Source organism: Drosophila ananassae (assembly GCF_017639315.1).
Source record: "Drosophila ananassae strain 14024-0371.13 chromosome 4 unlocalized genomic scaffold, ASM1763931v2 tig00000054, whole genome shotgun sequence".
Taxonomy (NCBI): Eukaryota; Metazoa; Arthropoda; class Insecta; order Diptera; family Drosophilidae; genus Drosophila; species Drosophila ananassae.
In genome coordinates, this window is record NW_025319037.1 from 2,538,786 (window position 1) to 2,551,188 (window position 12,403).

The window sequence follows — 12,403 nt, forward strand, 5'->3', positions numbered from 1 at the left end:
AATTCTTGGAGAAGCAGACACAAAAGAGTCTTGCCATCTTACTCCGTCCATTTTTTCCATATTTTCCATCTCACTCCGTCAGGGTGGCCAAAAATGTTGTTTGGGTTCTGTCGCCGCTTGGCCGATCACAGGGAATGCCTTTAAACACTTTAAACACTAGTGCTGGACAACAGTTTTTTGCATTTCTCCGTTGATTTCAGTGGAACCCTCGATCGGTATTATTTTTAAAACCACATCTTCTGTTTTGAAATTATGGCGATTTCCATGACTTGGGGTATATCTAAAGACCATACACTCCTCCAATCTTTTCAGTATTGACCATATTACATTCAGCATATTCAAAGTCGATTGAAGTTGGCTTGGTCTGTTGGCAATGTTGCAAAACTTCATTTTGGAAGTTTTCAGTACAATTTTTTTTGGTGGACAATGGACTAGTGATAGTATGCATTTTCGGAAACTTCGCAATCAGAGCTTTGATTTGTTTTGGCTTTTGAAGAACCTTGGAAACAAACTTCACTTTCAATAATGCAGCTATTTAGAAGTTCTTGCAATAATTTCTTGCTGTTTTCTCGAATGCTTGAAATTCTTGGAGAAGCAGACACAAAAGAGTCTTGCCATCTTACTCCGTCCATTTTTTCCATATTTTCCATCTCACTCCGTCAGGGTGGCAAAAAATGTTGTTTGGGTTCTGTCGCCGCTTGGCCGATCACAGGGAATGCATTTAAACACTTTAAACACTAGTGCTGGACAACAGTTGGAGTTCTGTGTTTGTTGATGGTTTTATTCTGGAAGAGTTACATTACTTACTTATCTTTACAACTACTTAGTCTTTAACCTACCGCAGTTTCTCTTCCCTCTTATCGTGATGGCGCAAATCGGTCTAATTCCGCCAAATTGTTTCCCTCTTGTTACACTTTTTTTCGTGGGACCAGATAATCTAAACTTAAATACCAAAGCTATCGATACAAATAATACTTCGGCGCTGAGTTTAAACTTAACTTACTATCAATAACCCTAATCCGTTCCGCGACAGGTTCAAAAATTCAAAACGTATAAAATTAAAAACTTTTTTTAAATCCAGGAAATATTTTTGTCTGTCAAATTAGCGTCGCCCAGTTAGCATCGAAAACGAAAAAAATTGAGAAAATGTTTTTTATTTTTAAGTTAGAGGCTTTGAAGAATTGCTGTACTTATTTTATTGACCAACCCTTTTTTATGTTTTTTAGGTTTAATCGACAATAAATTCTACAGATTTCGTGAAATATTCTTATGTTAAGTATTTTTAACATCAACATTATGGCAGAAAAATAAAAGAAATTAGAATTGGTTCGTTACGGTAATCAAAAAAGATTTACGTGACATAGAAGAAATCTTATGAGCCTGTACTTATTATTTTGGCCAGCAGTGTATATATTTATTCAAATATAACATGTGTGGAAAGTCCCAACCCTCTAACTTAAAAAACACCAAAATGGCAATTCCGATCAATCAGTTACATGGCAGCTATAGGATATAGTCGACCGATCCCGGCCGTTCCGACTTATGTACTACCTGCAAGAAAAAGAAGGATGTGTGCAAAGTTTCAACTCGATAGCTCTAAAACTGAGAGACTAGTTTGCGTAGTAACCGACAGACAGACGGGCAGACGGACATGCTTATATCGACTCAGGAGGTGATCCTGATGAAGAATATATATACTTTAAAGGGTCGGAGATGTCTCCTTCACAGCGTTGCACACTTTTAACCAAAATTATAATAAAAATATACCTTATTTAAATTTTAAAATCCACTCGTAATGTTGTTTTTTCCGTTTCGAAGACTGCTCATTTTTTTTTAAATAATTATTTCAGGCAAAATATGTTTAAATGTTTTTTGCATTTCTCCGTTGATTTCAGTGGAACCCTCGATCGGTATTATTTTTAAAACCACATCTTCTGTTTTGAAATTATGGCGATTTCCATGACTTGGGGTATATCTAAAGACCATACACTCTTCCAATCTTTTCAGTATTGACCATATTACATTCAGCATATTCAAAGTCGAATGAAGTTGGCTTGGTCTGTTGGCAATGTTGCAAAACTTCATTTTGGAAGTTTTCAGTACAATTTTTTTTGGTGGACAATGGACTAGTGATAGTATGCATTTTCGGAAACTTCGCAATCAGAGCTTTGATTTGTTTTGGCTTTTGAAGAACCTTGGAAACAAACTTCACTTTCAATAATGCAGCTATTTAGAAGTTCTTGCAATAATTTCTTGCTGTTTTCTCGAATGCTTGAAATTCTTGGAGAAGCAGACACAAAAGAGTCTTGCCATCTTACTCCGTCCATTTTTTCCATATTTTCCATCTCACTCCGTCAGGGTGGCAAAAAATGTTGTTTGGGTTCTGTCGCCGCTTGGCCGATCACAGGGAATGCATTTAAACACTTTAAACACTAGTGCTGGACAACAGTTGGAGTTCTGTGTTTGTTGATGGTTTTATTCTGGAAGAGTTACATTACTTACTTATCTTTACAACTACTTAGTCTTTAACCTACCGCAGTTTCTCTTCCCTCTTATCGTGATGGCGCAAATCGGTCTAATTCCGCCAAATTGTTTCCCTCTTGTTACACTTTTTTTCGTGGGACCAGATAATCTAAACTTAAATACCAAAGCTATCGATACAAATAATACTTCGGCGCTGAGTTTAAACTTAACTTACTATCAATAACCCTAATCCGTTCCGCGACAGGTTCAAAAATTCAAAACGTATAAAATTAAAAACTTTTTTTAAATCCAGGAAATATTTTTGTCTGTCAAATTAGCGTCGCCCAGTTAGCATCGAAAACGAAAAAAATTGAGAAAATGTTTTTTATTTTTAAGTTAGAGGCTTTGAAGAATTGCTGTACTTATTTTTTTGACCAACCCTTTTTTATGTTTTTTAGGTTTAATCGACAATAAATTCTACAGATTTCGTGAAATATTCTTATGTTAAGTATTTTTATAATCAACATTATGCCAGAAAAATAAAAGAAATTAGAATTGGTTCGTTACGGTAATCAAAAAAGATTTACGTGACATAGAAGAAATCTTATGAGCCTGTACTTATTATTTTGGCCAGCAGTGTATATATTTATTCAAATATAACATGTGTGGAAAGTCCCAACCCTCTAACTTAAAAAACACCAAAATGGCAATTCCGATCAATCAGTTACATGGCAGCTATAGGATATAGTCGGCCGTTCCGACTTATGTACTACCTGCAAGAAAAAGAAGGATGTGTGCAAAGTTTCAACTCGATAGCTCTAAAACTGAGAGACTAGTTTGCGTAGAAACCGACAGACAGACGGGCAGACGGACATGCTTATATCGACTCAGGAGGTGATCCTGATGAAGAATATATATACTTTAAAGGGTCGGAGATGTCTCCTTCACTGCGTTGCACACTTTTAACCAAAATTATAATAAAAATATACCTTATTTAAATTTTAAAATCCACTCGTAATGTTGTTTTTTCCGTTTCGAAGACTGCTCATTTTTTTTTAAATAATTATTTCAGGCAAAATATGTTTAAATGTTTTCTGCATTTCTCCGTTGATTTCAGTGGAACCCTCGATCGGTATTATTTTTAAAACCACATCTTCTGTTTTGAAATTATGGCGATTTCCATGACTTGGGGTATATCTAAAGACCATACACTCTTCCAATCTTTTCAGTATTGACCATATTACATTCAGCATATTCAAAGTCGAATGAAGTTGGCTTGGTCTGTTGGCAATGTTGCAAAACTTCATTTTGGAAGTTTTCAGTACAATTTTTTTTGGTGGACAATGGACTAGTGATAGTATGCATTTTCGGAAACTTCGCAATCAGAGCTTTGATTTGTTTTGGCTTTTGAAGAACCTTGGAAACAAACTTCACTTTCAATAATGCAGCTATTTAGAAGTTCTTGCAATAATTTCTTGCTGTTTTCTCGAATGCTTGAAATTCTTGGAGAAGCAGACACAAAAGAGTCTTGCCATCTTACTCCGTCCATTTTTTCCATATTTTCCATCTCACTCCGTCAGGGTGGCAAAAAATGTTGTTTGGGTTCTGTCGCCGCTTGGCCGATCACAGGGAATGCATTTAAACACTTTAAACACTAGTGCTGGACAACAGTTGGAGTTCTGTGTTTGTTGATGGTTTTATTCTGGAAGAGTTACATTACTTACTTATCTTTACAACTACTTAGTCTTTAACCTACCGCAGTTTCTCTTCCCTCTTATCGTGATGGCGCAAATCGGTCTAATTCCGCCAAATTGTTTCCCTCTTGTTACACTTTTTTTCGTGGGACCAGATAATCTAAACTTAAATACCAAAGCTATCGATACAAATAATACTTCGGCGCTGAGTTTAAACTTAACTTACTATCAATAACCCTAATCCGTTCCGCGACAGGTTCAAAAATTCAAAACGTATAAAATTAAAAACTTTTTTTAAATCCAGGAAATATTTTTGTCTGTCAAATTAGCGTCGCCCAGTTAGCATCGAAAACGAAAAAAATTGAGAAAATGTTTTTTATTTTTAAGTTAGAGGCTTTGAAGAATTGCTGTACTTATTTTTTTGACCAACCCTTTTTTATGTTTTTTAGGTTTAATCGACAATAAATTCTACAGATTTCGTGAAATATTCTTATGTTAAGTATTTTTATAATCAACATTATGCCAGAAAAATAAAAGAAATTAGAATTGGTTCGTTACGGTAATCAAAAAAGATTTACGTGACATAGAAGAAATCTTATGAGCCTGTACTTATTATTTTGGCCAGCAGTGTATATATTTATTCAAATATAACATGTGTGGAAAGTCCCAACCCTCTAACTTAAAAAACACCAAAATGGCAATTCCGATCAATCAGTTACATGGCAGCTATAGGATATAGTCGACCGATCCCGGCCGTTCCGACTTATGTACTACCTGCAAGAAAAAGAAGGATGTGTGCAAAGTTTCAACTCGATAGCTCTAAAACTGAGAGACTAGTTTGCGTAGTAACCGACAGACAGACGGGCAGACGGACATGCTTATATCGACTCAGGAGGTGATCCTGATGAAGAATATATATACTTTAAAGGGTCGGAGATGTCTCCTTCACAGCGTTGCACACTTTTAACCAAAATTATAATAAAAATATACCTTATTTAAATTTTAAAATCCACTCGTAATGTTGTTTTTTCCGTTTCGAAGACTGCTCATTTTTTTTTAAATAATTATTTCAGGCAAAATATGTTTAAATGTTTTTTGCATTTCTCCGTTGATTTCAGTGGAACCCTCGATCGGTATTATTTTTAAAACCACATCTTCTGTTTTGAAATTATGGCGATTTCCATGACTTGGGGTATATCTAAAGACCATACACTCTTCCAATCTTTTCAGTATTGACCATATTACATTCAGCATATTCAAAGTCGAATGAAGTTGGCTTGGTCTGTTGGCAATGTTGCAAAACTTCATTTTGGAAGTTTTCAGTACAATTTTTTTTGGTGGACAATGGACTAGTGATAGTATGCATTTTCGGAAACTTCGCAATCAGAGCTTTGATTTGTTTTGGCTTTTGAAGAACCTTGGAAACAAACTTCACTTTCAATAATGCAGCTATTTAGAAGTTCTTGCAATAATTTCTTGCTGTTTTCTCGAATGCTTGAAATTCTTGGAGAAGCAGACACAAAAGAGTCTTGCCATCTTACTCCGTCCATTTTTTCCATATTTTCCATCTCACTCCGTCAGGGTGGCAAAAAATGTTGTTTGGGTTCTGTCGCCGCTTGGCCGATCACAGGGAATGCATTTAAACACTTTAAACACTAGTGCTGGACAACAGTTGGAGTTCTGTGTTTGTTGATGGTTTTATTCTGGAAGAGTTACATTACTTACTTATCTTTACAACTACTTAGTCTTTAACCTACCGCAGTTTCTCTTCCCTCTTATCGTGATGGCGCAAATCGGTCTAATTCCGCCAAATTGTTTCCCTCTTGTTACACTTTTTTTCGTGGGACCAGATAATCTAAACTTAAATACCAAAGCTATCGATACAAATAATACTTCGGCGCTGAGTTTAAACTTAACTTACTATCAATAACCCTAATCCGTTCCGCGACAGGTTCAAAAATTCAAAACGTATAAAATTAAAAACTTTTTTTAAATCCAGGAAATATTTTTGTCTGTCAAATTAGCGTCGCCCAGTTAGCATCGAAAACGAAAAAAATTGAGAAAATGTTTTTTATTTTTAAGTTAGAGGCTTTGAAGAATTGCTGTACTTATTTTTTTGACCAACCCTTTTTTATGTTTTTTAGGTTTAATCGACAATAAATTCTACAGATTTCGTGAAATATTCTTATGTTAAGTATTTTTATAATCAACATTATGCCAGAAAAATAAAAGAAATTAGAATTGGTTCGTTACGGTAATCAAAAAAGATTTACGTGACATAGAAGAAATCTTATGAGCCTGTACTTATTATTTTGGCCAGCAGTGTATATATTTATTCAAATATAACATGTGTGTAAAGTCCCAACCCTCTAACTTAAAAAACACCAAAATGGCAATTCCGATCAATCAGTTACATGGCAGCTATAGGATATAGTCGGCCGTTCCGACTTATGTACTACCTGCAAGAAAAAGAAGGATGTGTGCAAAGTTTCAACTCGATAGCTCTAAAACTGAGAGACTAGTTTGCGTAGAAACCGACAGACAGACGGGCAGACGGACATGCTTATATCGACTCAGGAGGTGATCCTGATGAAGAATATATATACTTTAAAGGGTCGGAGATGTCTCCTTCACTGCGTTGCACACTTTTAACCAAAATTATAATAAAAATATACCTTATTTAAATTTTAAAATCCACTCGTAATGTTGTTTTTTCCGTTTCGAAGACTGCTCATTTTTTTTTAAATAATTATTTCAGGCAAAATATGTTTAAATGTTTTTTGCATTTCTCCGTTGATTTCAGTGGAACCCTCGATCGGTATTATTTTTAAAACCACATCTTCTGTTTTGAAATTATGGCGATTTCCATGACTTGGGGTATATCTAAAGACCATACACTCTTCCAATCTTTTCAGTATTGACCATATTACATTCAGCATATTCAAAGTCGAATGAAGTTGGCTTGGTCTGTTGGCAATGTTGCAAAACTTCATTTTGGAAGTTTTCAGTACAATTTTTTTTGGTGGACAATGGACTAGTGATAGTATGCATTTTCGGAAACTTCGCAATCAGAGCTTTGATTTGTTTTGGCTTTTGAAGAACCTTGGAAACAAACTTCACTTTCAATAATGCAGCTATTTAGAAGTTCTTGCAATAATTTCTTGCTGTTTTCTCGAATGCTTGAAATTCTTGGAGAAGCAGACACAAAAGAGTCTTGCCATCTTACTCCGTCCATTTTTTCCATATTTTCCATCTCACTCCGTCAGGGTGGCAAAAAATGTTGTTTGGGTTCTGTCGCCGCTTGGCCGATCACAGGGAATGCATTTAAACACTTTAAACACTAGTGCTGGACAACAGTTGGAGTTCTGTGTTTGTTGATGGTTTTATTCTGGAAGAGTTACATTACTTACTTATCTTTACAACTACTTAGTCTTTAACCTACCGCAGTTTCTCTTCCCTCTTATCGTGATGGCGCAAATCGGTCTAATTCCGCCAAATTGTTTCCCTCTTGTTACACTTTTTTTCGTGGGACCAGATAATCTAAACTTAAATACCAAAGCTATCGATACAAATAATACTTCGGCGCTGAGTTTAAACTTAACTTACTATCAATAACCCTAATCCGTTCCGCGACAGGTTCAAAAATTCAAAACGTATAAAATTAAAAACTTTTTTTAAATCCAGGAAATATTTTTGTCTGTCAAATTAGCGTCGCCCAGTTAGCATCGAAAACGAAAAAAATTGAGAAAATGTTTTTTATTTTTAAGTTAGAGGCTTTGAAGAATTGCTGTACTTATTTTTTTGACCAACCCTTTTTTATGTTTTTTAGGTTTAATCGACAATAAATTCTACAGATTTCGTGAAATATTCTTATGTTAAGTATTTTTATAATCAACATTATGCCAGAAAAATAAAAGAAATTAGAATTGGTTCGTTACGGTAATCAAAAAAGATTTACGTGACATAGAAGAAATCTTATGAGCCTGTACTTATTATTTTGGCCAGCAGTGTATATATTTATTCAAATATAACATGTGTGGAAAGTCCCAACCCTCTAACTTAAAAAACACCAAAATGGCAATTCCGATCAATCAGTTACATGGCAGCTATAGGATATAGTCGACCGATCCCGGCCGTTCCGACTTATGTACTACCTGCAAGAAAAAGAAGGATGTGTGCAAAGTTTCAACTCGATAGCTCTAAAACTGAGAGACTAGTTTGCGTAGAAACCGACAGACAGACGGGCAGACGGACATGCTTATATCGACTCAGGAGGTGATCCTGATGAAGAATATATATACTTTAAAGGGTCGGAGATGTCTCCTTCACTGCGTTGCACACTTTTAACCAAAATTATAATAAAAATATACCTTATTTAAATTTTAAAATCCACTCGTAATGTTGTTTTTTCCGTTTCGAAGACTGCTCATTTTTTTTTAAATAATTATTTCAGGCAAAATATGTTTAAATGTTTTTTGCATTTCTCCGTTGATTTCAGTGGAACCCTCGATCGGTATTATTTTTAAAACCACATCTTCTGTTTTGAAATTATGGCGATTTCCATGACTTTGGGTATATCTAAAGACTTCTCCATACACTCCTCCAATCTTTTCAGTATTGACCATATTACATTCAGCATATTCGAAGTCGAATGAAGTTGGCTTGGTCTGTTGGCAATGTTGCAAAACTTCATTTTGGAAGTTTACAGTACAATTTTTTTTGGTGGACAATGGACTAGTGATAGTATGCATTTTCGGAAACTTCGCAATCAGAGCTTTGATTTGTTTTGGCTTTTAAAGGACCTTGGAAACAAACTTCACTTTCAATAATGCAGCTATTTAGAAGTTCTTGCAATAATTTCTTGCTGTTTTCTCGAATGCTTGAAATTCTTGGAGAAGCAGACACAAAAGAGTCTTGCCATCTTACTCCGTCCATTTTTTCCATATTTTCCATCTCACTCCGTCAGGGTGGCCAAAAATGTTGTTTGGGTTCTGTCGCCGCTTGGCCGATCACAGGGAATGCCTTTAAACACTTTAAACACTAGTGCTGGACAACAGTTGGAGTTCGGTGTTTGTTGATGGTTTTATTCTGGAAGAGTTACATTACTTACTTATCTTTACAACTACTTAGTCTTTAACCTACCGCAGTTTCTCTTCCCTCTTATCGTGATGGCGCAAATCGGTCTAATTCCGCCAAATTGTTTCCCTCTTGTTACACTTTTTTTCGTGGGACCAGATAATCTAAACTTAAATACCAAAGCTATCGATACAAATAATACTTCGGCGCTGAGTTTAAACTTAACTTACTATCAATAACCCTAATCCGTTCCGCGACAGGTTCAAAAATTCAAAACGTATAAAATTAAAAACTTTTTTTAAATCCAGGAAATATTTTTGTCTGTCAAATTAGCGTCGCCCAGTTAGCATCGAAAACGAAAAAAATTGAGAAAATGTTTTTTATTTTTAAGTTAGAGGCTTTGAAGAATTGCTGTACTTATTTTTTTGACCAACCCTTTTTTATGTTTTTTAGGTTTAATCGACAATAAATTCTACAGATTTCGTGAAATATTCTTATGTTAAGTATTTTTATAATCAACATTATGCCAGAAAAATAAAAGAAATTAGAATTGGTTCGTTACGGTAATCAAAAAAGATTTACGTGACATAGAAGAAATCTTATGAGCCTGTACTTATTATTTTGGCCAGCAGTGTATATATTTATTCAAATATAACATGTGTGGAAAGTCCCAACCCTCTAACTTAAAAAACACCAAAATGGCAATTCCGATCAATCAGTTACATGGCAGCTATAGGATATAGTCGACCGATCCCGGCCGTTCCGACTTATGTACTACCTGCAAGAAAAAGAAGGATGTGTGCAAAGTTTCAACTCGATAGCTCTAAAACTGAGAGACTAGTTTGCGTAGAAACCGACAGACAGACGGGCAGACGGACATGCTTATATCGACTCAGGAGGTGATCCTGATGAAGAATATATATACTTTAAAGGGTCGGAGATGTCTCCTTCACTGCGTTGCACACTTTTAACCAAAATTATAATAAAAATATACCTTATTTAAATTTAAAATCCACTCGTAATGTTGTTTTTTCCGTTTCGAAGACTGCTCATTTTTTTTTAAATAATTATTTCAGGCAAAATATGTTTAAATGTTTTTTGCATTTCTCCGTTGATTTCAGTGGAACCCTCGATCGGTATTATTTTTAAAACCACATCTTCTGTTTTGAAATTATGGCGATTTCCATGACTTGGGGTATATCTAAAGACCATACACTCCTCCAATCTTTTCAGTATTGACCATATTACATTCAGCATATTCGAAGTCGAATGAAGTTGGCTTGGTCTGTTGGCAATGTTGCAAAACTTCATTTTGGAAGTTTACAGTACAATTTTTTTTGGTGGACAATGGACTAGTGATAGTATGCATTTTCGGAAACTTCGCAATCAGAGCTTTGATTTGTTTTGGCTTTTAAAGGACCTTGGAAACAAACTTCACTTTCAATAATGCAGCTATTTAGAAGTTCTTGCAATAATTTCTTGCTGTTTTCTCGAATGCTTGAAATTCTTGGAGAAGCAGACACAAAAGAGTCTTGCCATCTTACTCCGTCCATTTTTTCCATATTTTCCATCTCCCTCCGTCAGGGTGGCCAAAAATGTTGTTTGGGTTCTGTCGCCGCTTGGCCGATCACAGGGAATGCCTTTAAACACTTTAAACACTAGTGCTGGACAACAGTTGGAGTTCTGTGTTTGTTGATGGTTTTATTCTGGAAGAGTTACATTACTTACTTATCTTTACAACTACTTAGTCTTTAACCTACCGCAGTTTCTCTTCCCTCTTATCGTGATGGCGCAAATCGGTCTAATTCCGCCAAATTGTTTCCCTCTTGTTACACTTTTTTTCGTGGGACCAGATAATCTAAACTTAAATACCAAAGCAATCGATACAAATAATACTTCGGCGCTGAGTTTAAACTTAACTTACTATCAATAACCCTAATCCGTTCCGCGACAGGTTCAAAAATTCAAAACGTATAAAATTAAAAACTTTTTTTAAATCCAGGAAATATTTTTGTCTGTCAAATTAGCGTCGCCCAGTTAGCATCGAAAACGAAAAAAATTGAGAAAATGTTTTTTATTTTTAAGTTAGAGGCTTTGAAGAATTGCTGTACTTATTTTTTTGACCAACCCTTTTTTATGTTTTTTAGGTTTAATCGACAATAAATTCTACAGATTTCGTGAAATATTCTTATGTTAAGTATTTTTATAATCAACATTATGCCAGAAAAATAAAAGAAATTAGAATTGGTTCGTTACGGTAATCAAAAAAGATTTACGTGACATAGAAGAAATCTTATGAGCCTGTACTTATTATTTTGGCCAGCAGTGTATATATTTATTCAAATATAACATGTGTGGAAAGTCCCAACCCTCTAACTTAAAAAACACCAAAATGGCAATTCCGATCAATCAGTTACATGGCAGCTATAGGATATAGTCGACCGATCCCGGCCGTTCCGACTTATGTACTACCTGCAAGAAAAAGAAGGATGTGTGCAAAGTTTCAACTCGATAGCTCTAAAACTGAGAGACTAGTTTGCGTAGAAACCGACAGACAGACGGGCAGACGGACATGCTTATATCGACTCAGAAGGTGATCCTGATGAAGAATATATATACTTTAAAGGGTCGGAGATGTCTCCTTCACTGCGTTGCACACTTTTAACCAAAATTATAATAAAAATATACCTTATTTAAATTTTAAAATCCACTCGTAATGTTGTTTTTTCCGTTTCGAAGACTGCTCATTTTTTTTTAAATAATTATTTCAGGCAAAATATGTTTAAATGTTTTTTGCATTTCTCCGTTGATTTCAGTGGAACCCTCGATCGGTATTATTTTTAAAACCACATCTTCTGTTTTGAAATTATGGCGATTTCCATGACTTGGGGTATATCTAAAGACCATACACTCCTACAATCGTTTCAACACTTTAAACACTAGTGCTGGACAACAGTTGGAGTTCTGTGTTTGTTGATGGTTATATTCTGGAAGAGTTACATTACTTACTTATCTTTACAACTACTTAGTCTTAAACCTACCGCAGTTTCTCTTCCCTCTTATCGTGATGGCGCAAATCGGTCTAATTCCGCCAAATTGTTTCCCTCTTGTTACACTTTTTTTCGTGGGACCAGATAATCTAAACTTAAATACCAAAGCTATCGATACAA

At 35.2% G+C, this 12,403-nt stretch overlaps 1 long non-coding RNA gene across 1 annotated transcript; it reads right to left on the reverse strand.

Annotated features, from left to right (window-relative positions):
- Positions 1 to 3,558: 3,558 nt before the first annotated feature.
- On the reverse strand, positions 3,559 to 4,625 carry LOC123257711. The gene is made up of 2 exons (XR_006507828.1): positions 4,220 to 4,625; positions 3,559 to 4,165 (listed from the first exon to the last, which is right to left on the reverse strand). It is a non-coding gene; the product is annotated as an uncharacterized LOC123257711 (long non-coding RNA).
- Between the last annotated feature and the right edge of the window lie 7,778 nt (positions 4,626 to 12,403).